At 37.9% G+C, this 25,127-nt stretch overlaps 1 long non-coding RNA gene across 2 annotated transcripts; it reads right to left on the reverse strand.

Annotated features, from left to right (window-relative positions):
• Positions 1 to 22,903: 22,903 nt before the first annotated feature.
• LOC147654669 (uncharacterized) lies at positions 22,904 to 24,875 on the reverse strand. Of its 2 annotated transcripts, none has more exons than XR_015282517.1 (2): positions 24,020 to 24,875; positions 22,904 to 23,329 (listed from the first exon to the last, which is right to left on the reverse strand). It is a non-coding gene; the product is annotated as an uncharacterized LOC147654669 (long non-coding RNA). The 2 variants fall into 2 exon arrangements; XR_015282518.1 differs by having other exon boundaries at positions 23,827 to 24,645.
• Between the last annotated feature and the right edge of the window lie 252 nt (positions 24,876 to 25,127).

The raw sequence follows: 25,127 nt of genomic DNA on the forward strand, positions 1-25,127 counted from the left end.
TCCATGACTTTGGCATTTTAAAAAACAGGCATATTTTCCTGCAAGACTCAGAATATTTTTATTTTCCAAGTTACCTATGGAATCCTGCCTTGTGAGGTGCAAAATGAACAGGGGAAGTCACAAGATGTGATAGAAGTCCCCATGGAATCCACTCTAATTAAGTGTGTGTCCCTGAAGGATCCCCAGGAGTGAAGAAAGGCGCTTGTTAAATCACTCTCTGAAGCATCCTTTAAACCTCCCCCTCCCCCCAAAAAAATATTTAGGCTGATATTATGAATTATGTTACATTTGATACATATTTCCAGACTGAAAATTTGATGACTTCCTGAATTAATAATGACTAGCAGTGCTGTTAATCAAATTCTTTTAATGTATTTGGGCAGACTTATTAGCTTAGCTTGTAAAAGAGACATGGATCACTCTAGTCCGCTTGTGTACCTGACCACGCTTAGTTAATCACGTTTAGACATCTTGCTGTCTTTTTGCATATGGTGCTTTTTAGGTATAATCTGAGTTATTTTTCATTTTGAATGTCTATTGATGGATAAAAATATGACTTTTTAACGGCAGACTTCTTTGCAAACTGCAACTACTCCACCTATTCTGTAGCACAGCTGTGAAAACATTCATGAGTCAGCTGGCCAACAAGTCTTCATTCAAATGTCAGTGTCCTACCTGACAGTAATGAGTCCTTTGCAAAATTCAGGTCACTGAGCACTCAAAATCAAGCTCCAAATGCAAAACAGTCTGAAATCATGGGTGGATTTTATATCTGATTTTTTGCAATAGTAGCAGAAAAGCATGTTTGAAGTTCTGCAAGATAAATGCTAGGATGAATGGAAACCAGTGTTCTTAAGCAAAAAACCCAAAGTATAAATATGAAATATTTCATGTTCAATTTAAACAATATATTTTCTATTGAAATAATTCAATAAAAAAAACCTTTCTCAAAGGAATTTAATTATTTTTGCCTTTGGAAAAAAGTAGCTAAGCATTAAGGCTTGAACTTTGGCCTCACTTTGATGTGTTCTTTCAGCTTAGAAAAAAATTTTAGCTTCAGTGAGATAAGACATAATTCCTGCTCTCTTCAATGACCTGGGATATTGTCTGTGAGAGAGAACTAAATCCTCTAGTTCTGCCAGACAAGTAAAGCACTATGTTTTTTTCTATTATGAAAGAAGATATTGTCAGAAATACCCTACTCTCCTCTTCAGAAAGAGGTTAATCTAGCATCTAGCACCCTTGACAGCATCAGTCTGTAGTTGCAGAAATGACACAAAAATACCAGGCAGCTTGGATTCGCCTTAACTTTCAGAGCACGGTTCTCTGGAGTGGCTTCACATAGTTCTGGCCACATGGAAATATTGGAAACTGTGGATATAAATTCAAAGATAAAAACCAAACCAACCCAACCAACCAACCAACCAAAAAAACCCCATTTGAATTTCATTTGTCACTGCAGCCTTACTAGATGATCTTTTGACATCTGAGCGGTTCATGTTCAGACTTCTGCTGTGTAACACACAGCACAACTCATATTTCTGCAGCATTTATTTTAATCAGAACCTGTGGAATGAAGCCCCACCTAAACCAGAAAACTGCATAAAGTTCAGCTCTTGTTCACATACATTTTGCTGCAGAAAATTAACTCTTAACAAATGAACTCTGATTTGCAGCTCACCTCTTACATACTGTTAAGAAGAGAAATCAAAGGAGTTGAATTTATCACAATTACCATATTTAGTTTCTGTGACAATGTTTTGGTAGTCATACAAGTGAAAATAAATGTTTATTGTGTAGTTATTGAGATGATTAGTCTTATTTTGAGCCATAACCTTCAATTGGAGAGGATTTGGCATGGGAACAAGATCTTTGATATCAATATAAATATTTAGATATTGATCAAGCAGCTGTGGAAATAAAAAATAATGCTCTATAGTATTTGAAAGACTGAACTATGTCACCAGAGTATGTCAGGCCTGAAAATTAGTTATTAATTGTGACTAAAATTACAAAATAAGTGGATCTGAATCCATATTAATAGACAGCTAGAGGATGATAATATAATTAATACAAATCACCTAACACAAAGCATCTCTGTACTGAAAGCATGTTCTCTCAAAGAACTAAATGTTAGTGCAGCAGTGCTGGTTTATTTCACTTGGTTTTATGCAAAAACACCTTAATTTCATTGCATGGCTTTTTAATGAACAGGCTAAAACAGTTTGAAGCTGACATGATATATGTTGATTAGATACTTTTCTTATTGACATTGTAGTTTTAAGGGAATACTTAATTATGCTTTGGCAGGCTATTAAAAAATAAAATAAAGTTCTTGGCTAAAGATTGGTAAATAATTTTACCAGCATCCTCAGTGTGAGCTTGTCAGCTCACTGTCTCTGTATAGATCCTCATGGCCAGGATCTTTTTTTTGGTATAGCACTATCAGATGTAGTCTCTTGGCATTTTTTGACTATTAAACTGTGACAATGTGTGACCTAATTTTAATAAGTATAATGAGAACATGTCACTTGGGAGTCAGGGTGAGCACATGCGTAGGGGGAAAATGAGTCTGAATTCCTTCACCTGCGAGAGGAAACTGCAAGAAGATAAAAGAAGGGCTTTGATCTGGCCACAAGGGCTTCTCTGGCAGACACTGTGATGGTCCTAAACCTTCTTATAAGCTCATCTTTCCCTCTCCTCCTCCAGTGCTGAGAGCATTTTGTGGACAAAAAATAAAATAGACACTTTTAATTTTAGGTGAGCAGGCTGTAGATGTTGGGAACTGGACTGCTACAGACCACACTGTTTGGAACCAGCTATTTTCTTCATTGACTTGTAATAGTGATCCGTTAAACTTAGTGGCAGAAGGAAGCAGATCACTGTCAGACTCTTTGGCTATATATGTGCTGCCAAATATAATGTGCAAGATGCTGTCCTTTGGTCCTGCATGCAAATGGCACATCATTCATGGCTTGTGTCCTTACAGCTAAACATTCTCCACCGTGCACAAGCATGCAGCAGGGAATACACCAGCAATGACATAGTGTGGGCAATCACACAGCAGTGCTTGATAATGTGCTCAGATCTATCTAATACTCTTGGCTCTGGATGTTGACTAAGCAAAGCACATTAAGGTGATTAAAGACAGCTAAAATCCCATTGAGTAGATCAGTTAAAAGCACCATCAACACTCTTCGGAACCACTGATGGTGGTTCCATAGGCTGATGGATACATAAAGAACAATCCATGATATAACTGTAAGTGATGAATTCTGACTAGTCAGAAAATGGTCTTATTTCTGTCAACAGATGGCCTTGCTCTTCACAAAGCACAGTCAGTCATCTCTACCTGTGCTAACATGAAACAAGAAATCAGAAATGTTCAGGGAGACAACATTCTGTGTAAAATACTGACAATTTTCTGAAAAAAAAGAGACCCAAAACCCAACATCCACAAAAGATGTTAATCCCTGCCTTAATCTTTAAGGCAGCAGATCCAGTCTTACAAGTTTTTGAGGCTAATGGAATCCATGATAAGAGGCTAAATGATGAATAGAATACAGGCCAAAGCTCATGGCTTTGTTGAGGAAACCCAGAGTTTACATTTAGTAAGTAGTTACATTGTTCAGAGAAATAAAGTCACCCAGTCTTGACTGAATCTTGATCTTTGACACAGGACCAACACTGACAGACAAAGATACTGCAGTCAGAAGCAGGCTGAGAGTCATGAGTAATTCAAGATCTGAGTTCTTTATGAAGAGCCAGAGCATCATGTTCTGACCAAAACGTGACCATCCAAGCTTGACCGCTGCAACACTGCGAACCGGGGGGAAGATACCAGGAGCACCATGAGAGCACGCACATCATGATGAAAGAGGTCCAAGAGCAGGTGCCTCGTGACAGCACTGTTGGTTACCAGGAGTTCCTCGTGGGAGACATCTCTGCAAACAACTAACAAAATAGTTCCCATGAAATCAAATGGTGTATATCAGTTTTAAACCGGGCATGTGTCCATGACTTTTATATTAGAAATAGAAGGACCAGTACTAAAGGAAGAGATACAGTGACCAGAGGTTCCAGAACTTAATTCCTCCGAGTGTGTTAATTAAATTGTATTAACCACACCATCCCCATTCCTTCCTCTCCCATGCATTATGATATATGACAGACAGAATTGTCCATAAAATGCATAATAAAAATGACTTGATACTAAAGGGTTGAATTCTGCCTGTTGCTATGTAGAAGTACCCCTCTCAAACAAAAAAAAAACCTGGATAAACAGGACTTTTGAATCTGTGAGGAGAGAATGTGCTAAACGTGCTGGCAGGATAATTAATATCCTTGCTATTATCTGCATTTTTGTTTTATCTAGTTTTTTCAAATCCTCCATTACCCTGACACCTGAGTGATGGCTGTGTATACTTAAAACTCATTGCTTAATGAGAAAAGTTCATTTCACACATGGTCTAAAGACCTGAATGCATAGGTTTGTGCAAATGGGAAAGCTGTAATTATGGTGCTATTGAAAGAAAAGAGAGACCAATACTGGATTAAATGGATGTGAAGGTATTGTTAAGTCATAGCTCGCATGAAAATGTAATGAATAAAAATAAAAAAGAATTTGAGGAGCCATCAAGGTAATAGAAAATCTCTCAATGGAGAGTTGATGGGAATGTAAGGAGTTTTATACAAAGGATTTACGTATATCATTCTGTATATTGATTCTGAACTGTATTAAGCAGAAGAGGTTCTATGGAAGATCAATGACTTGAATTACAGTGACAAACTTATTTCATGTCAGTGATCCCCTCTGGTCTGCAACTCTGTATCACAGTGGAGCTGTAGGAGTCCACAGCATATGTTTTTCTGTCAACATTCCTAGAGTGCACAAGCATTGTGAACCTCTTTGGAAGTTAACACAACTCTGTTGACCGACATAGAAAGAGAATTTAGGACCATGGTTCACTTCAGATTTGGGCTCATTTCATCCCTAGTCTATTTCTGTAGTTCTCTACAGTGCTACTGTGTTGACCAGAGTATGAAAGAGAATAGTTAATTAAAATTTTCCTGAGGCATTAATATGCTGGAGTTTTCACTGAGCAGCTACCAATTCCCAGTGTCCAGGTTTCACATTCCTGTAAAGGTTTGGAAGGGTTCTGTGCCACATTTTGATTGTGAAATGAAAGCTGTGTTCCTATGCTACACACAATGAGATACATGGATATTCTAAAAGCACAGCCTACAGAGAAGTTGAGACTGTCACTTCTGAGGATTAGCATTATGTGATGGCTTTTATCCACTTGGATAAAATATGTATCTGTATCTGTATCTGTACTCATGCTTGTTTATTTGCAGATATAGTGAGAACTGGTTTAGCACCCTGTAGCATATCAATGAAAACTCTTTGCTTCTGCAAGCTGGAACTAGTAGGACACACCTTGAGTGGCATGAGAGACTAGTAGGCGAGCAGCGTGCCTTTCACACATTAATATGCATGGCATATGTTTGCATTATGTTGGACATAGGGTACATGTGCCTTGAAGGTCAAGGTCCTGCTCAGGAAGCAAATCTTGTAATTTGGGAATACACTTTTGGGTAAGGGACTGTAATACAGACGACTCTTCGTCTAATTGTTCTGAACATGCTGGTTAATTACGTGTGGGAAGAGCTTCCAAGTAATTTGAAGAGTATCATTTAGGAAAAACAGACAAACTGAGGCACCCTGTGCCAACACTGCCAGAGCTGGCTCTTTCTTAAACACCTACACACTTGATGCTGGCAGAACCATTACAGCTTGCACATCCCACCCCTACTGTGAGCTTCATCTCAGCTGCTGACAGCAAGCCATAGAATTTATAAAGGGTGTGAATTATCTCTCACTTACCAGTTCTGCACAAACATTTAGAAAATACCACTTAATCTATATTTTCTAAAAAATTGTACTTGTATTTCAACTCTTCCTGGTGTCTATCATAATGCTATTTTCAGGTTCATAAAAATGGGAGGCTAATACAAGAGAAAAATAGCATTTTTTCTTTAAATCTCATCCTCACCCTATTCCAACCTCGAATTTTTCTTTCTGAAATAAATACTTAATAGAAAAAGACAACTATTTTATGCAACCTCATACCTAATAGTTATTTCACTATTTAAGATATGAATGAAACTCAAATTAATATTCCAAATTTTTTTTAATTCTACGACATTTTCAGAATAATGTGCATGATAGTTCTTTTTTTTGTCTTTGTCTTTTTACGTAAAAGGATTTTGTTATTATATGCTGCAGTTTCTAAGATTTCTGATAAGGCAGTTTTTAAATGGGTTGACATGGAGATCTAAAATATGATCTACTTTCTTATCAACTTTTTAATATATTTTATTTGTTTATATTTTCCCCACACACACATCCAAACCCTTAGGCCATTCTTTTAAATTATCAAATTAAATTATTTAAATAAGTTTTCCAAATGTAGGATGATAATTTCTGACAATTTTGAAAAGTAATTGAACTGAAATGGAAAGTTTTAAGGAAAGATTAAGCAAGAACTTGCCAGGAGTAGTCTAGACAGCTATAGCATTAGTCTCAGAAAAAAGGTGTGTTATATATAACATTGAGGCTGAAGGCCCATTCAATAGTATCTCTTAATGATTTTTATTTTATTACAAGCATAAGCAACCTTAGGCTAATGCTATCACAAACTTACCCTGAGCTACAAACTCAGGTATAATATGTGAGGCTGTTCATACTCAAAAGATCAAAGAAATATTTTAAATGTTTTGCTCAAATTGTTCTGTTTCTTTGTCTGTTTGTTTGTTTTGGTTTGGTTTTTTTGTTGGTCGGTTGTTTTTGAAGGGAACATTTGAAACTTAGAAAAGAAACAGTTTTTTCATAGAAAGCTTTATCTTAAAATTCAATATTACTTTGCCAGAAAAAATTAATTTATTCTAAAATACATTTTACAACTAAATATCCTGTCATGAAAAACCCGATGTATCTCAAGTGCTTGTCACGTGTAATCCTTCTGGGAAATCTTGATACTTCATAAGCATTAATTCTTTATCTCTAGAACATACTCTTTTAGCAAATATTGCCTCAGCTGTAAACATGAGAAAATTGGTGTACAGCACAACTAGAACATCAAAATTATGCAAAAGTTGTGGTTTAGCTGTTAGTAGCACCCTTGAGTCCCTGAAACAGAAGAAATTTTCCCCACTACTTTCCTACTAATAGGGATTACAATTATCTTTTCTTTCTCCAGATGGCTTTCGAATGCTAAGCCTTTCCAGAACCCATATGACCACCATTCATAACTCTACAAAGTAAAACCACCAGGGATCTACACCTGCAGCAGGGATTGTCTTTCTGCAAAACTGCAAAAACATGGTAATCAACAAATTTTGTCCAATACACTTTCTGATGAATGGATCCCTAATAAAATGGCATAAGCAACTAATTTTACAACAGGAAAGCTGTAGGAAAATTAAAGGACATGAATAATTAATAAGAACGTGTATATTTTGTTTCCATTTTAGCCCATTGCATATTTTTCCTGTTTTTCTTATTTAGCTTTTAAAGGTTTGGCTATGGGAAGTAAATGTAAAGTAACTCTCTAATTTATATGAATCAAACACTGAATGAAATTCAGAACAGAAAATATTTAAAATTATTAGGAAAATATTGATTTGGAAAGGAACATAAAATCCTGTGAAAACATTAGGTGCTTTATCCTACTTTATGTTCAGTCAAAAAGGGTTTATGAACATAAAATGAATCAGTAAACTGCTCTCATATAATGATGAATGGAGGTGGATGCTTAGATAATCTAACATTTGTAGAGATAATCAGAAGGCATTATTTTTCCCTGTACACAGTCAATATTTTTCATCTCTATAGATAGTCAGTATGCAAATGCTACTTTAAAACTACCCTGCTTCTTTTATTTTCCTTATTAGACATCTATCTGCATTTGTTTAAAACTTCTTGTTTGGCCATTTTTAAAATGAGCATGAGAACTGCTGCTTTTATTTCACAAATGCATACATATTAAACACAGATAATACAAATTACACTCATGTGGAATAGTTTTGAACTATGTGTGGTCACCTTGCCTTCTGAGGTACAGGAAGCAGCAATCATTGTATCAGTAATGAAAATCTTGAACCAAATGAGTGAGTAGACATGAGCTACTTGTGAAGACTCCCAAACACAGGGAACCTCAGATCAGTCTTCCCACTGAATTCTCTTTGGGCATTCCACATATATGTAATCTGAGCAAGAAAACATTTATTAAAGATTTCCTTGTTTTCACAATCATCAATATCAGAGGTCTGGGGAGGGAGGGGGGTGTTCCGTTAAGTACAACGCCAGTTTTTGGCATCTCTGATGTAATTCAAATGAAACTTGAGCAAGGCAAGCCTAGTATTATCCATAGGTACCTTAAGGATATTGAGACAGCAGCAAAACCTGCTTAACCTGCTTGCTTTCCCATACTCCTAGGCTTTACCTAGCTGCCTTATGCCAGCCTCCTGCTTAATTGTTTGATTTAATTGTTTCTCATAGAATAATTGGCTTTATTCTAACCACATCAACAGCTGTTATACCGTTCTGTTTTTTTTTTCCTTGCTTTCATTTATAGTCACCTCATTTTGTTTGTTTGCTTTTGACATTGAAGGGGTTTTAACTCATCCTGTCTCTAATTTAGGGCCCTAATGTTTCTCCATTCTCTGTGTCATAGAAAGAGATTAGGAAAGTCAGAAGATTTAATGAGATAAAATTAGCTGAGATTCTTTCAGTTCCGTCTTTCCGTTGTGTTGAAAGAATATGGGATCAACAGCCTACAAGTATTGTTTCTGTTTCAGATCCTAAACCAAGAAAAGTGACAGAAATAATGGGACAGGTCAAATTTCTCCTTTGAAAGGATGGGCACTGCAACAGCAATAAAGCTGCTGGGAAGCATTGCAGGCAAATACTCAGCCCCTTTTGTTCTGACAAGTATGAAGCAAATAAGAATGAAAACCTAAACATTTGTGTAATTTCTGTGATTCACTCTTTCATGAACATCTGCAGTCGTAGCAGTGATTAAATTAAAAAACCTAAACAGTGAAAAGCAATGCTGTGTTGACAAAAGACTGTTTTTAGGATGCTACTCTAAAAAGTCCTTCATGCGAGTGACGGTTCCTCTCATGCCACATCCCATTTCACAAATCTAATTCCATCAACCTTTGTTCAAAAACAGGAACAAACACTTTCCTTTCATGCATCCCAGTGAGTACAGTACAGCACTGCATTTTTTGAAGGATATCTCTTAACTTGTTAGGACTTGATTGTGCAAAGGCACACAGTGTTGCATGTGCTTGCCTGTTAACTACAAAATAAAGGTCTTAATTGCTGTCTTTCCAGCTTTTCTTTCACTTCCCAGGAGTCACAGCCTGTGTTTTAGCTGCTTAGCAGCAAGCTGTTATTCTAATCACGTTTTATCCTATCAGGACTTTCTCCCTTTCCTCCTCAGTTTGCAAACAATTCAATTACTGACATGACCATTTGCCAGCTTTTACTGATACTCAGTGGAAATCCCGTTATTTTCGCTCTGCCTGGCTCACACAGCGTGACTGCAAGACATCCCAAATACCTGGTGCACAGGGAGGTACTTGCAGAGGAGCTGGGCAATGTCCAAGCCTGTGGTACATTCCTGTCTGCTGGAATCCACAGCTCAGTGTTTGACACTCCACATAAAACTTCTGCCCATCTCAGCACAAAAACTCTTTAGCTCATATCTGTCTCTACCAGCAGCTTAATCTAGAAAGCTAAGCTTCAGATTTTTCAGAGTGAGGTAGGCATATGTGCTTTCTACCATTCCAATGCTAGCCTTATTATATCAGTGGCTCTGGCCTGGAAAGTCTTGATTTCTGGGTGTTTTCCAGGCATCTTGATTCAGTTTGAACAAGCTCATTAAAAGCCTGCATATGCTCAGTTTCAGGTAGCTTCAGTGTGGCTCATGTGGTGCTGACACCAATTTTCCACAGGGCTGGCTACCTCCAGCCCACAGGCAGGGGACAATACATACCAGCCACAACTCTGACAATGCCAGACTTTACAAACAAACACGGGGAAAATAGAAGTTTGTGACAGAGTACGGCTGCAGAGTCTAACTGCAATGAGGGAATGATCACAAAAGATGGAAAGAGAGAGAGAGAGAGACAGGATGCCTCTATGACAGAAGAATCAAGGCTCAAAACCAGAAAAAAAAGTCCCTAGTTTAGAGTTCTATAAACTTCCCTTTAGCAAAGTTAAACAGACACCCAGGTAACTCTCACCTTCCACAAAGACCTGGAGGAGCAACTGATTCTTGGTTGAAGAAAGGCATCTTGCTACGTTCAGGACACAGCACCTTTCCCACTCCTGTGCTGGTCCTAACTCACAGAGTTGTTCCTTGCTGAGTGCTGGGCAATTGAACTGCTAATCCAGCTCATCTAGACCCAGCTGCATCTTGGGCTACATCAAAAGCAGTAGTGGCCGTCAGTTTGAGAGAAGTGCATTTCTCCCTCTGCTCCAGGGAGACCCCACCTGAAGTGAAGTGTCCAGCTCTGGGATCCCTGGCAGAGGAAAGACATGGACCATTTGGAGCAGGTATAGAACAGAGCCAGAAAGATAATTGGAGACCTGGAGTAATCCTATTGTGAAGATATGCTGAGAGACCTGTGAATGTTCAGCATGGACAACAGAAGGCTCCAGGAAGACCTCAGAGCAGCCTTCCTTCCTGAAACAGGCTTGAAACAAAGATGGGGCCAAACATTCTAGCAGGGCCTGTTGCAACAGGACAAGGGGTAATGGTTTTAAACTAAAAACAGTGGCTTCCAACTACATATGAGGAAGAAGTCTTTTTACAGTGTGGGTGATGAGGCACTGGAACTGGTTTCCTAGAAAGGTGTCAGATGCCCCATCCGTGGAAACATTCAAGGTCAGGTTTGATGGGTCTCTGAAAAACTTGTGTTAGTTGAAGATGTCCCTGCTCATCTCAGGAGGGTTGGACTAGATGATCTTTAAAGATCCCCTCCAACCCAAGCTATTCCATGACTTTGATTCTAAGTCTGGCCTCAGGTCTCTTCTCCGCATGAAGGAATACAGCCTGTCTCCTAGTTCCTTTCAGAGGGCCCCAAGGAGACCTAGCTGGCTTAGATGAGCCTTGTAGGACACATGAGAACGAAGTGGGATGTAGTCTTTCTAGAGATATGAATTGCACTGGAAGGAATTGGGTACAGGGTGTGTTCAAAAACTTTTCTGTTAAGAAGAAATGAAGAAAGGTGTCTAATTAAATGATATTTTCTCACTCTTATTTCCTGTTTTGAATCAATGTGATCCTACCACCATGACAATATGCTCACATCAGGTTTTGTGCACAGGTGGGAATGAAGTGGCAAGACTGGTTTGAACCAGGATTGATTATCACTTTGGACATATTAAAGAAACCCCACAAACCCCTCAGAAAACAAAACAGCCAAGTATAAACTGCCATTTTTCCTCTATGGTCTCAAGAACTGATCTCCAGCATGTAATTGATTTGCAAAGAGAATTTCTCTTTTGAAGGCCAACTCCTCTTTTTTCCAGTATCTGTGGCCTCACACTTCAAACGTACTTTTCATTATGAAAATATTAATTTTTATTTTATGTATTTGTTGAAGATCCTACTCACTACAAGCTCAAAAAAATATTTTTCTGGAGCTTTACAATATGACTGTATTGGGGCCAATTTATGAAATGTTGATGTTTCCTCCTGCCAGACTGCCTAGCTCAGTACTTCTGCTATACTTGCCAGCCATTCCAAAAACAGGTAATTAGAGTCTATGGACATAATTTTAATTGACTGTTGTATCCCGTGTTGTTGTGTTTTCCTCTACATCTGTGATGAGTTGCTGTGGTCTTAAAGGAAGCAAGGAAGAAGAAATACACTTTATTAAACCAAATAAGACACTTGTGAGTTATGGTAAAAGTACGCACGAATTAGTGTGTTGTGTACTCCTCCCTGCATAGATCTCACCTACCTGAACAATTCATGGTGCATTGTGAAATTTCCTGTTTCGTGCTATTTAGAGTTTTCAGTTTAAAGGAGGGGGTGGGGGGAGGATTGCCACGATAATAGTGATTACAGCTTTTACTGCAAATATTTGGTGAGTATGCTGGTTATAACCTTTATGAAGCAGTCCAATCCAGGACTGTGCCACCAGGTCTGAACATGCATTTAGGAAGGATGTTGCTCATACTCTGAGAAAACTCAGATCAGTTTATTACAGGCATCTGAGTAATTACTTAAGAATTCATGATCCAGAGATAAATCCTCATGAAAAATCTTATAGCTTCTTTGATTTTTGTGCCACTGGTTCAGATTTAGGCTTTATTAACTGGAAAACTATCAAGATTAAATTAGGATCACTAGAGCCTGTCTTGTTCTGTCCTTCAGCCAAATGTATGCTTTACTTAACTTACCACACTGTGGCTCTTCCCAGCTCCTAACCCAGTGCTTCATATATTTCAGTCAGTTCTGATCTGCTTTTCTGTAAACAGCAACACACTGCACATTGTGTCACCAGACCTCAACCTTTGCTAGTACATTTTCACAATGTACTAAAGGAAAATAGAGGACATAACTCCTAGCTTCTGGTTCTTGCTTAGAATCATGGAATGGCTTGGGTGGGAAGAGACCTCAAGGATCATCTTGTTCCAACCCCTTACAATGGGCAAGGACACCTCCCACTAGATCAGGTTGCTCAGAGACCCATCCAAACTGGCCTTGAACACTGCCAGAGATGGGGCATCCACAACTTCTCAGGGCAACTGTGAGTAACTGTCCTTCTCTCAGGATGTGTTCTTCTATGCAACTGGATGTTTCATGAGAGGAAAAAAGATACAATTTTGTTCAAATTCTGTTTGTAATCAATTTAATCAAAGACTGAAAATAATTTTTAAGCACATACAATAGCATTAGTGTAGGCAAAAAAACTTCATAAGATCTATTTTCTTCTCTCTGCATGATGAAACACAGAAAACAAATAATAGAATAAATATTTGTCAGTGAAAACTAGAAAGATTTTCAACAAAAAAGGGGTTTTTTTTAACATAAAGTTAGAAAATAAAATATCTCTACTTATTAGGAGAAGAAAGGTATTAACTATTTCAACCAAAGGTCTAAGAGTTGATACAAAAAGTATATTAATTTCTAAAATTTGTTATCTTCCTATATATATGGAATATATATATATATATATATATATATATATATATATATATATATTCCTGTTATCAAAATATATAATTTTTAACCATAGAATCTGAGCTGTCTCCAACTGCAGATTCCTGGTAAAGGTAGGAATGGACCTGCATCCAGTGTCCTTTGTACTGAGTTATGGAGAGAATATGCATACTGTCAAGTGTATTATACCCATTGTATATATTAGAAATACTTTTTACCATGTCCTACAATAGATAGTTGCTGCTTTCCCTGCCACAGATATTCCTCATGACATGAGTTTTAAGTTTATGATGTTGCATATCAGAGAATTGTACTTTTTATAGCATATATTCAATAAATAAAAATCTATTTTTTTCCCCCACTTCTAGAGATAGTAATGTCATCTGTTGATGCAAATATTGGTTTTAACTAAATGTAAGTGACCTTTTGAAAACAGCTTTACTCTTGTAAATAACTTTACTGCCAAGGTAGTTTGATTTGTTCGCTCTGGGGCCAATTCAAATGATCATTTTGCACAGCATGTGCATAAGTGCACTCCCCAGGTCCAGCTTGTAGCAACCCAATTATTTCCCTTGATGAAGAAACCTTTGGTCAAAAAAGAGAAAAGTTTGCTGACAGCTGCGTCAGGTCTTTTATTCTTATACATCACATCCCAATTTACCTATGACATACCTTCTATGTATAACAAAATAAATAAATGTGGCAGACTGTGGAGCAACCGTTCCATTTTTCACCTGTTTTTGTACAATGTCTTCTATGGAGGACAGAGCATGCAGCTCTTCACACCCTCTTTTCCCAGACCACTGCAGGGAATTTGCTAGGTTATTTGTGAGAAAATCAGCAAGCCTGCTGTGCATACAGAGATATCCTGGGAATCCCATTAGTTGAAGCTGAAAAGTGCAAAAGCTGTCAATCAGTGTGCATTTACCAGTTTCTCTTCTTTGTCTGACTAATGCTGTTGAAGACAAAAGACTGTGATGAAACAAAAAACCAGCATGCCTAATGCACAATTTAATCAAGATGTCTTATTTTTCCAGTTTTTTTTTGTCAACTCCTATACTCTGAGTTGCCATAATACTTGATATGCAATACAAAATAAATTTACACATAGTTCACAGCATAAAAGGCACATATAATCTTTGTGTTTCCATAAGAGTTCTCATCCAATTTCCCCTCCTTTACCCAAATTTTTCAAGATATGTTTGTGATTATATATGTTTAAATATAATATCCATGCCTAATGGAATTTCCCATTTAAAAATGTTACTACTTCATCCTGTTCTTACAGTACTTTTATTAAGATATTTGATGTAACTCTTCAAGTCTGAATATTAAGTCTTCTTGACAGAGGTATTAAGTTTTTCACTCAATTATGCAGTTATTCTTGTCCCAGTTCTTGTTCCAGTCATTTATTTCACTCTTCTTACTCTACCCTATTGCTTTCTGCCCATTTATTATCCCATCTCTCTTGCTGAATTGTGAAGTTGACATTGTAACTATGAAAAGCATGTAGTTTTTTTTTCCTTCCAGCCATGACACAAAATGATTGCTTGTCCTGACATTTCTGTCCTTCCATTTTTTTCAGCTGCTCTTGCTAGAAATAAATTCCAGCTCCTGTCTCTTAGAAAAAAAATAAAATATTCAGGAAGGACAACAGTGTTTGCACCTGCTGACAGTAGGTCTTGTGGGAATGGATAATACTGTTTTTTTCCTGCAACCTTATAGGGAAAGACATAATTTTAACCATCTATTTCTATCCTTTGTATTTATTTCTCACATTTTTTTCACAATTTAGAGTAAGTTTCGGGTTTTAGAATTTCTCCCACTAACAGAGACTTTAATTCCATGTTAGGTGTTCTTAACTTTTAAAAACTTTTCATTTGATCATCTTTCAGCTTTGAAGAGATAAGTTGTACTGCACAAGACACTGTCTTACTTTAATTAAAACATGAAAACCTGAGGTATGTACCTCTCAAGTGTAAAATGATTTTGAAAGGTAGCTTAGTCACAGAAGCCAGTTTTCAGTTATGGCTGCATACATTTTCATGTAGAAAATGTACTTAGAATTATCTTTATCAGGCCAAAACACCTTTCTCACTTCATCTAATTTCCTGGGAATACTCCTGTTGAAAAAGAAGGATAAAATAGGAAGATGGTTCTTTCCATCGGAGTGGCACCTTAACCTATGGACTGTTGATATAATATGGTAGAGTTTGACTCAGTTGAAAAGGGCCCAAAGGGCAGGAATTAATGAAATTAACAAAGCTTTAGAGAAGTTTAGACTCTTTGCTTCATGACTTTTCTGAGCCTCTTAACTCAGAAATTTTTTGTCTGTGTGAATTTTAACAGGACCAAACTGGACATCTTGGATTTTCATAGTGCTAAAAGCAACAAGTGTCTGATGCTAATAGAAACTTTTAGACATTACAGTACTGATTACAATAATTTTCTTTTTAGATTACTGTATATATATAGTGATCAAGTCAATGGTTTTCTCACACATATCCAGCTCAGTTGATCAGCTACTGCATGTGGTTTAAATGGAATAGTTTTTTTCCCACACCCTTTGTTACTTTACAAACCCTTGCCTAACTGAGAAGCTGAGGCAGCTGAGCTTGTTCAGCACAGCAGAGTGAAGGTGAGGGAAGTTCTTGCAGCAGGTGGCAGCCACTTGAAGGGTAGCTACAAAGATGACAGTGCCTAAGTCTTCTCAGTAGTGGCCATCAGCATGACACAGAGGTCAAAGGAGACATGGAACTTGGAGAGGTGCATGGCAGAAATGAAAACACACACAGCACAATAAAACCAACCAAACAATCAACAAAAAAAAAACACTGGCAGACAATGCAACAGTAAAACAAGTTTTCCCATCCTTGGAGGTTTTCAAAACTCAGACAAAACTATAGGTGAATGACTGTAGTGTTAGTGACTGTGCTGCTCTGAGCAAGAGGTTGGACTCAATATTTTCTAGAAGTCGCTTTCAAGCAACATTTCCATGGTATAAGGGCTCTGTGCAACTTTGTGCCTCACCAGACAGCCCAAAAATAAAAGGATTTCTGCATTACCAACAGCATTGGCATATGCTGAGAAAAATCACAGCACCTGTGATCACATCCCTCTGCCATTCTAGCTCCACTGAAATTGTTAAAAATTAAATGTGCAACTCTGCACAAGTGAAACACTGCAGTTCATTTTACACTGATTTCTCTAGCTACAATGCTGTCCTTGTTCCTACAAAGTACACAGGCTTTAATTTGTGACTCTATGCAAATGACTGTCCCAAAATTCCACATCTACCACAATATCAAAGCAGTTGAATTTATTCCCTCAGACAACAGAGATCTTCAGTAGATTAATTCTTTTGAAAAATTCTTTAGGCACTTTTACAGGGCATTTCGAGGGCCTGATTGAGAGGATGGAGCTTCAGAATCAATCATTAATGAACTAACTTAGGTTTGTGTTTTTAAACCTGTGTTAAGTCAGCAAAGACCTTTGAACTTTCATAATATTGCAAAATTTATTGTGGATTTTTTCCTTTCTCTTTTTTTTTAATAAATGCTTGCACTAGACAGTACAGAATGCCCTAAGCTAAGAAAAAACACAGATTGATGGCATAAAAGAGCAAAATTCTTCAAAGCAAAAAGCAAATACTTGCAGATATCCTCAGTTTAGCTAAAGAGTCACGCATTAGAAATTACTCGAGTGGCTTTTCCATAGCTCATTTCAGAGCTGACATCAGTATGGGCCTCTTCTTAGACGGTGCTGCTGTTCTTTTTACTGTTATGTTCTCTAATATCAAAATATGTCAAGTGCCAAGACCTGGTGGGGTTGTTTGGTTTTTGTGTTCTTACATTAAAAAATCTCTAAGTCCAACTCAAACAGAAGCCTGAGACAATGTAACAGGACTTTAAAAGCCTTAAATTCAAATAATGTAAACTTCTCTGAGTACCAGTTTGTGAGGACAAGTTGTCTGATGTTTATTGAAGTCTGTATCTAATACAACAAAGTAAATTAGGCACCATACAGTGTAGTATTTATTTCAAAGCATATTTTGACCAAATGCATTATCCATTATCAAGAAATAAGAAGAAAATTTATATTAATATAGCTTGAGATTCTAAACATAACTGGAGGACATGAAACTCAGAAAAAACAGACATTGCAAAAGTATTAAAAAATAGCTTTTAAAGAACTGAAGATGTTACAAATACTGTTGGGGGGAAAAAAAGAGAAAACCTGAATACTCAATAAGAAACAATATCTAGCATCTTTTAAAAGACAAATGTTAAATGTGTTCAATTATTTTAAAAAAAGGGATAGAATGAAGACAGTGTAAGAATGAGCCACTCTTAAATAATCAATGAAATATTTTATCTTACAGAGAGTTTTGTGTAGAGATAAAAACATGTACTACAAGTTAGTAGTACAAAAAAAAAATCTCAAGCTTGAAAATACTCTTTGGAATTAAGTCTGAGGTATAAAACTCCTTTTCAATTTCCCCTTTGAACTTCACTAGCTAAGGACTTAACTGAAACTTCATTTCATTGCTCTTGTTTTATACAGTACAAGGACAATTAAATAGTTTTGCAGTAAATATATTTTATAGAGCCCTGGAGAATACAACAGTAGTTGCTCAGACTGCAATATTTTGCTCTGAAGCTGAAGAGTGAAAATATTTATTCTGTAATCAGCTTTTTTTCAGTGAGTATCTTGTCTCTTTCCACTTCCTCTCTTTCCTCACACATCCACATGACCCAAAGGGTATTGAATGTGTAGCTACATCAAGAGAACAGAGAAGTGTCCTTAAGTGACACAGTGTTCTGATTCCAAGTGAATCCAAGGACTGGCGATGCTGTGGAAGTAATTCACACTGCCAGTTTGGCTAAATCACCCCTCCTAGCTGACACTAGCAAAATGTCTGCGTGGTTAAGAAAGATACAGACTCAGTCTTAGATGCAGATTTAAATAATCAGATTTGAAGAACAGATAAATGCTTGCCTTTAGCAGTTGCTCTACTAAGATCATCTTACACTGGTGTAGGTGTCCTAACTGATGAAAAAAATAATGTAAAATGTGAAGATGATGCTATTTGAATATCATCAGGACAATAGAGTTTGGGACATGCCTTTGCATCTCAGCACAGGAGTAAAATTCCAGACACAAAGACTTTACAGCACAACAAATAAATATTATTTAATGGCCTGCTGATGAGTTTAATACCCCAGCAATTACATCAGCACAGAAGTGACCAGGTGGGTCCTTCTAGTGGAAATGAAAGCTAGATGCTTTCATGGTATGTATCACTTGTTGATCACTGCTATGCAGCTTCTAAGCAGGCAGAATCTCTTCTGAGTGCACAACATTTGCCTTTGACTTGGATTCACAGTGCCCTGTTCACAGCCATAGAGCTCAGTTGTAGAAGAGCAAATGGTTTTCTATTTTAAAGATTGTCTTTTAAAGGAGCATAAATCACAAAGGATATCACAGAATGACAGACCAGGTTGGAAGGGACCAGAGTGGATCATCTAGAGCACATTGCACAGGATTGCATCCAAACGGTTCTTTCACATCTCCACTGAGGGAGACTCCACAACTTCTCTGGGCAACCTGTGCCATTGCTCAGTCACCTGCACAGTAAAGACATTCTTCCTTATATTCAGGTGGAACTTCCTGTGTATCAGTTTCTGTCCATTGCCCCTTGTTCTGTTGCTTAGCACCACTAAGACCCTGGCTCCACTGTCTTACCTTCATATCCATATTCAGATACTAATAGAAATTGATGAGTTCCTCTCTCAGTTGTCTCTTCTTGAGGCTGAACAAGCCCAGCTCCCTCAGTCTTTCCTCATAATAGAAATGTTTCAATCGCTAACACATTTTGTCATCCTCTGCTCGACCTGTTCCATGATCTCCATGTCTCTCTTACCCTGAGGGGCCCAGAGCTGGACACAGCACCCTAGATGTGGCCTTACCAGGGCTGAGTAGAGGGGCAGGATCACCTCTGTTGACCTTCTGGCCATGCTCTTCCTAATGCACCCCAGGATGTGCCAGCCCTCTGGGCATGCTGCTGCCTCAGGGACAACTTGTCCTCCAGGACTCCCAGGTCCTTCTCTGCAGAGCTGCTTTCCAGCACATCAGCCCAAGCCTGTGCTGGTGCCTGGGGTTATTCCTCCCCAGGTGCAGGACCCTGCATTTGCCTTGTTTTGAGTTTCAGACAGTTCTAGGCCCATCTCTCAAGCAGTTGATGTCCCTCTGAAGGGCTGCACAGCCCTCTGGGGTATCTGCCAGTTCTCACACCTCTCTGTCCTCAGGAAACTTGCTGAGGAGGTCTCTGCCCTTTCATCCAAGTCATGGATGAAAAGGTGAACAATACTGAGTATTGTTTGGTATATCTATATGTGCAATGTACCAAACAAAGGCTAGTTACGAGCAGGTTATAACAGACAAGGCATGAATTGCATGAATTGACAAAAAAAGCTGCAGGAAATGAAGTCTGAAAATACATCTAAAAGGAACAAAACTAAATATTGGAGTTATGAAAAAGATGTTTTAGTAATGGCTAAATGATATTTCAGAAGTCTGTCACAGTCAAATAGACATTGGTATCAGATAGTTTTTTTTAATCTAGCCACGTACATCTTAATGGGTGTATCTAAATTCATGTGTTCATAATAGAAACAAAAAAAAAATAAAAATCAGAGAGTTTATATATAAAGTTCTGTACTTTTTTATACATCATTGGTAGATTTATGAACTAAGTGCCTCATCCAAATTCCATTAAAATCAAAAAGGAATTTAAATTAGGTCCCTACCGGGCACTTAATAATTTTTTCAATTAATATTGTCAATGTTCAAACCAGAGAGAAATAAGCTTTACTTTTATGTTTTCATGTCACTCTGAGGGTTGTAGTTATGTCTTCTCTTCTTGCTGAAGAGCAACTTCATACTGGAGATATTTCTACAGTTGTTTCAGTAGGTTTTTCATCACAAAAAAATGCCTGAAACAGTTTCAACATATAATAAAATCATGTTAAGGTCCTTTCTCTACTGTCCAGCTCTCAGTTCAGTCTCTGTACCAAATATAAAACTTTGTTATTAGCATGAATACTTCAGAGCTCTTTGTTGCAAAACCCCTTTGTTTTTTAACAGTAAACCTGACACAATAATGGTTAGACTGTTGCATTGCTCAGCAAACAACTAGAGCCATTTCGCCATGTCTTTGAAAGGCAAATATATTTTTGTGGTAGGACACTGTGAACTGTGAAGTTGTGTAAAGGTGTATTTGCAGTCTCCTCTTCTGTTTTCTTAAAGTTTTCTGACACAGGCACAGATGTGCTGGAACATAATATGGATAAAGCAGAGGCCAAATATCCTGTAATATAATAATGATATGCATATAATATATATAAAATATAATATATATCATATAGATATATAATATATAATACATATAATGTAATATGCAGGCAAATATATTTTAGAATAGGGTTTAGAAATGCCAGGAAACTCCTCTCATACTAATATTTAAAGCAGAACTTCATATGTAGAATAGGTGAATTCACATATTAAAGCAGCTCCATCAGTGTAGATGAGGGATGCAATTTTCTTGAAATACTGAGAGCACAAAAAAATTCAATTGCTGTACATGTATTTAATAAGAATTTAATTTAAATGGAGGTTCAGGAAAGGTTAAACACAATTCATTTAGATAATGAACAATGTCATGGTGAAGGTCCAAGGGTAGTATCATTATGAGAGGTCCCTATGCTAAATCCACTCCTTCAGAATGCTGCATTATAGACAGTCTTCAAGGCATTTTGAAGACACCTCTGGCATCAGTGATGCCAGTATGCAATCTCCAATGACCAATGAGTGCTGACTCAGTGAGCACTGAACTAGAAAATACAGACTGAAAATATCTCTCAGAGCATAATAGCCCAGAAATACATTATTATAATGTCAAGAGTTAGGTATATTATATTTATGTGTATGTGCAAACTCAATTTAGAAACAAACTTTTATTACATATAAAATAAGTAAAAGTTGAAGTTAAAGTCAACAGATGCTGTTCCTGAAGATGTAGTTGAAAGTACTCTAAAAGTTCCTGGTTTAGATCACCTTGACTGACACCTCAATCTGATAGAAACCTCTGACCTTAAAAAACTTTTGTGTTGGTTTTCTTACAAAAAAAAAAAAAAAAAGAATAATTTGAGTTTTGTGAGACTGAATGAATTGACGTTCGTGAAACACTCTGACACCCTAGAGGAAATGAGTAATTCTGCCTTACAGAAGTGTTTGAATAATGTGAGGCAAATAAGGTCATGGGTATATAGCGAACAGTGAGAAGCAAATACAATATGCAACTTCTGATTGTGGGAGCACTGTCTCTCTTCATGCTTAATGAAGCAGGTGACCTATGTAACTAAAGTGTCATAGTACATTCAGCAAAAGATGGCCAAATTAAGGTTTCCTGGGCAATCTTAGTTCTGGCATTTCCTATCTTTTGAGTACTTGACTCTGCAACCTAAATAATGTTCTGTTTGCATGATTTTTTTTTTTTTTTTAAAGATATCAGTCATTACAGTATCTAGGCAACACAGTGAAGTACAAACTTCAAATCATTCATTACAGAGGCACTTGCTTGCTTTCATCTCAAGAGGAAATAATCCACAGCACAGTGTATCCCCCCCATCAGCATGCTTCCAGGAGCAACTCTGTCACTAGTAAGGCACCTTCAGAAAGTGGTCTGGTTTTGAATGCTCCTTTAGGATTGAGAACAAGCTTATCTCTAGCAGCAGAATGCTCCACAGGGATGCTTTGCCTTCACCCCATCGGAGCTGAAGCATTCGTGACTTCCAGTGTCAGCGTCCAATGCAACAGCTGCAGGGGGAAAGCAATGTAAAAAGCAAGCTGGAGAAGGTGAACAGCCTGTACAGGCAAACAGCCATTTTAGGGTATCACGCTGAATCCAAGTGTTCCATAAGTAGCCACTTCAGAGCAGATTAAGAGACAGCCTATTTTCTTCCATCCTTGGCAGCTGCTGGGTCACTGCACAGCAGTAAGAAGCTGTAGCTTCTGCAGAGCTTTCAGATTTCATTGGAGTAAATTATAAAGTCAATTTCTATGGTAGTTAAAGGCATGATTTTCTTCAGCAATAGTTTGACTGACACAAACTAGATGAGGCAGGATTTCTGAAGAAAAGAAAGACACATATTTCTACATTTTGTGAAGAAGCCCTTTGGACCACAGCAGTACAGCACAGAATGTTAATGATAATACACCGTGATAAAGACACCTGGCCAGACCTGCTGGGTCTGTCTCTGAGGAAGGAAATCACAGGAGGGCTTTGCAGACATACAAAGCTGGTTAGTGTGACTGCAAAGTGACCCTTGGCTTGGAAGTACCTGGAAGAAAATTTAAAGTGATTTTGCTTCCAGTAGACCTGTGCCTGAGCCAGACACACTGCAGCCAGGTGGGAAAACAAGTAAACAAATAAAAAAGTTTATTTTGCTGTGTTACAATTTAGTTTTTGGCTCCGAGTGGTAAATGCTTAAACAGAATGCAATAAATATTAGTATATTTTGTTGTTTGCCTAGATTTCTTCAGAAAAAAGAGCCAAAACCAAACCAAACTCAAATAAAAACAAAGCAGTCCTGCCATTGCTGAAATACTTCATTCTCCTATTGGCAATTTATTACATTTATTGGCTTGTAAAGGTTCAACTTAGAGCCCAGTACACCCACCTGGAGACGAGAGGAACTAATTCCCATTTAGTGGGAATGATTTCAAACACTAATTGCTGATGAAGACTGAAGCTGAAGCTGAAGCTGACATGAAGTTGGTGATGAAAATGAAGAGGGGGTACATGACAACATAATGTCCCACACCTACATGATGGGAAGTTCCACGTAACAGGTGAATAACTGCTGGGTTAGCAGAGCAATTCTGTCTCATTTCTCCTTCTGCCCTCTTCGTCAAACTGTGCTGGGTCTGCACCAGCCAGAGTCAGCTGAGCTACTCCTGGAACAATTCCACAGATGCCTGGACATGTATTTCCAGGAAGACTAACTTTACAAATCTTCCTCCTGTCAGCAATATAGAAAAGATTTTATGGAGATTGCTTTAAACATCTTTTAGAAGTCTGAAATAAGTCCACACTTGGTTTTGTTATGAATAGTGCATGAAATCTGAAGTTATCAGGTTCTAATAAGAGTCATTGGGATTTACCTTGTGTCTACCACATTATGACTAATCCATATATAATGTGAAGATAATGACAGAGTATTAACCTTTGTTGAACATTCAGGGTGCTACAAGTCTGGCTGAATGTTCTAATCTAACATGAAATCTCATTCTTCTGCAAACTAAAATGTCAATACAATTTGCAAAATTAAATGCAAAACATTGATTCCTATTTTGCTGGCACAGAAGCATAAATGAATTACTTAATTAAAAACCTTACAGAGGCAAGCCCTTGTTTTCTTGCATTTCCTATTTCAATCATAAGAGCAATAAAAAATATCCATTCAGATAATACTAGGCAGCTAGGTACTGCATAAATTGAAAAAAGATATTTCCTCACCTGCAAAAGCATAACTCTAAGGGAGAAGAATTAAACTGATTTTTTTTCTCATAGCCTCATCACAAGAACATTCTTTTCAAATTCAGACAGATGTGAATGACTGCATGTAAGAGATATTGCAAAGTCTGTATCCTAGTACTTTTAAGTAACATTTTGAAAAGTTCTGAGAACTTTCAAGTTTTATATTCCTTACTTGACTTTGAAGTATTTTATCTTTCTCATCACAAAAAGGCAAATCCTTGGAGGTGGTATGTCTCTCAGCCTTTTCCCTGTACTTCACTGGAAACAGAATGTTGACCCAAGAAAGCATTACTGAGAGGTTAGCTTTTCAAGATTTCCTAGGTTTTGGGGTTGCTTTTTTTTTCTTTTCTTTTTTGTCACTTGGGATTTTTTTCCCCTCTCTGTTTTCTGGGGTTTAGGGTTTTTTTTTTTGGAGGTGCTGTTGTTTTCTTTTGTTTGTTCTGTTGTTATTGTTGTGATTGGTTGGTTGACAGGCTGTTTGGCTGTTCGGCTGGTTGGTTGGTTGGATGGTTGGTTGGCTGGTTGGTTGGCAGGTGGGCTGGTTGGGTGGTTGGCTGGTTGGCTGGTTGGATGGTTGGTTGGATGGTTGGCTGGTTGGTTTTTTGGCTGTTTGGTTGGTGGGCTGGTTGGCTGGTGGGCTGGTTGGTTGGTTGGTTGGCTGGTTGGTTGTTTGGCTGGTTGGTTGGCAGGTTGGTTGGTTGGTTGGTTTGTTGGTTGGTTGGTTTGTTGGCTGTTTGGTTGGTTGGCTGGTTGGCTGGTGGGCTGGTTGGTTGGTTGGTTGGTTGGCTGGTTGGTTGGCTGGCTGGTTGGTTGGTTGGTTGGTTGGTTGGTTGGTTGGTTGGTTGGCTGGTTGGTTGGCTGGTGGGCTGGTTGGTTGGCTGGTTGGTTGGTTAGTTGGCTGGCTGGCTGGTGGGCTGGTTGGTTGGTTGGCTGGCTGGTTGGCTGGTTGGTTGGTTGGTTGGTTGGTTGGTTGGTTGGCTGTTTGGTTGGTGGGCTGGTTGGCTGGTGGGCTGGTTGGTTGGTTGGTTGGTTGGTTGGTTGGCTGGTTGGTTGGTTGGTTGGTTGCCTGGTTGGCTGGTTGGTTTGTCACAGAACCACAGAATTACACTTGGTCTAGGTTATAGGATTTACTAGCCTGCTGATGAAGCTCTTGGGGCTTTCATGGTATATAAGTAAAAAAGAAAATTAGCAAAGAGCAAACAAGAACATCTAGCTAATGCAGGAGACTTCTGAAGAAGCCCACACAACTTCCAAACCCTTAACCTAGATCTAGAACAAAC

This window comes from Cyanistes caeruleus, chromosome 2 (genome assembly GCF_971803275.1).
Source record: "Cyanistes caeruleus chromosome 2, bCyaCae1.hap1.1, whole genome shotgun sequence".
In the NCBI taxonomy this organism is placed as follows: Eukaryota; Metazoa; Chordata; class Aves; order Passeriformes; family Paridae; genus Cyanistes; species Cyanistes caeruleus.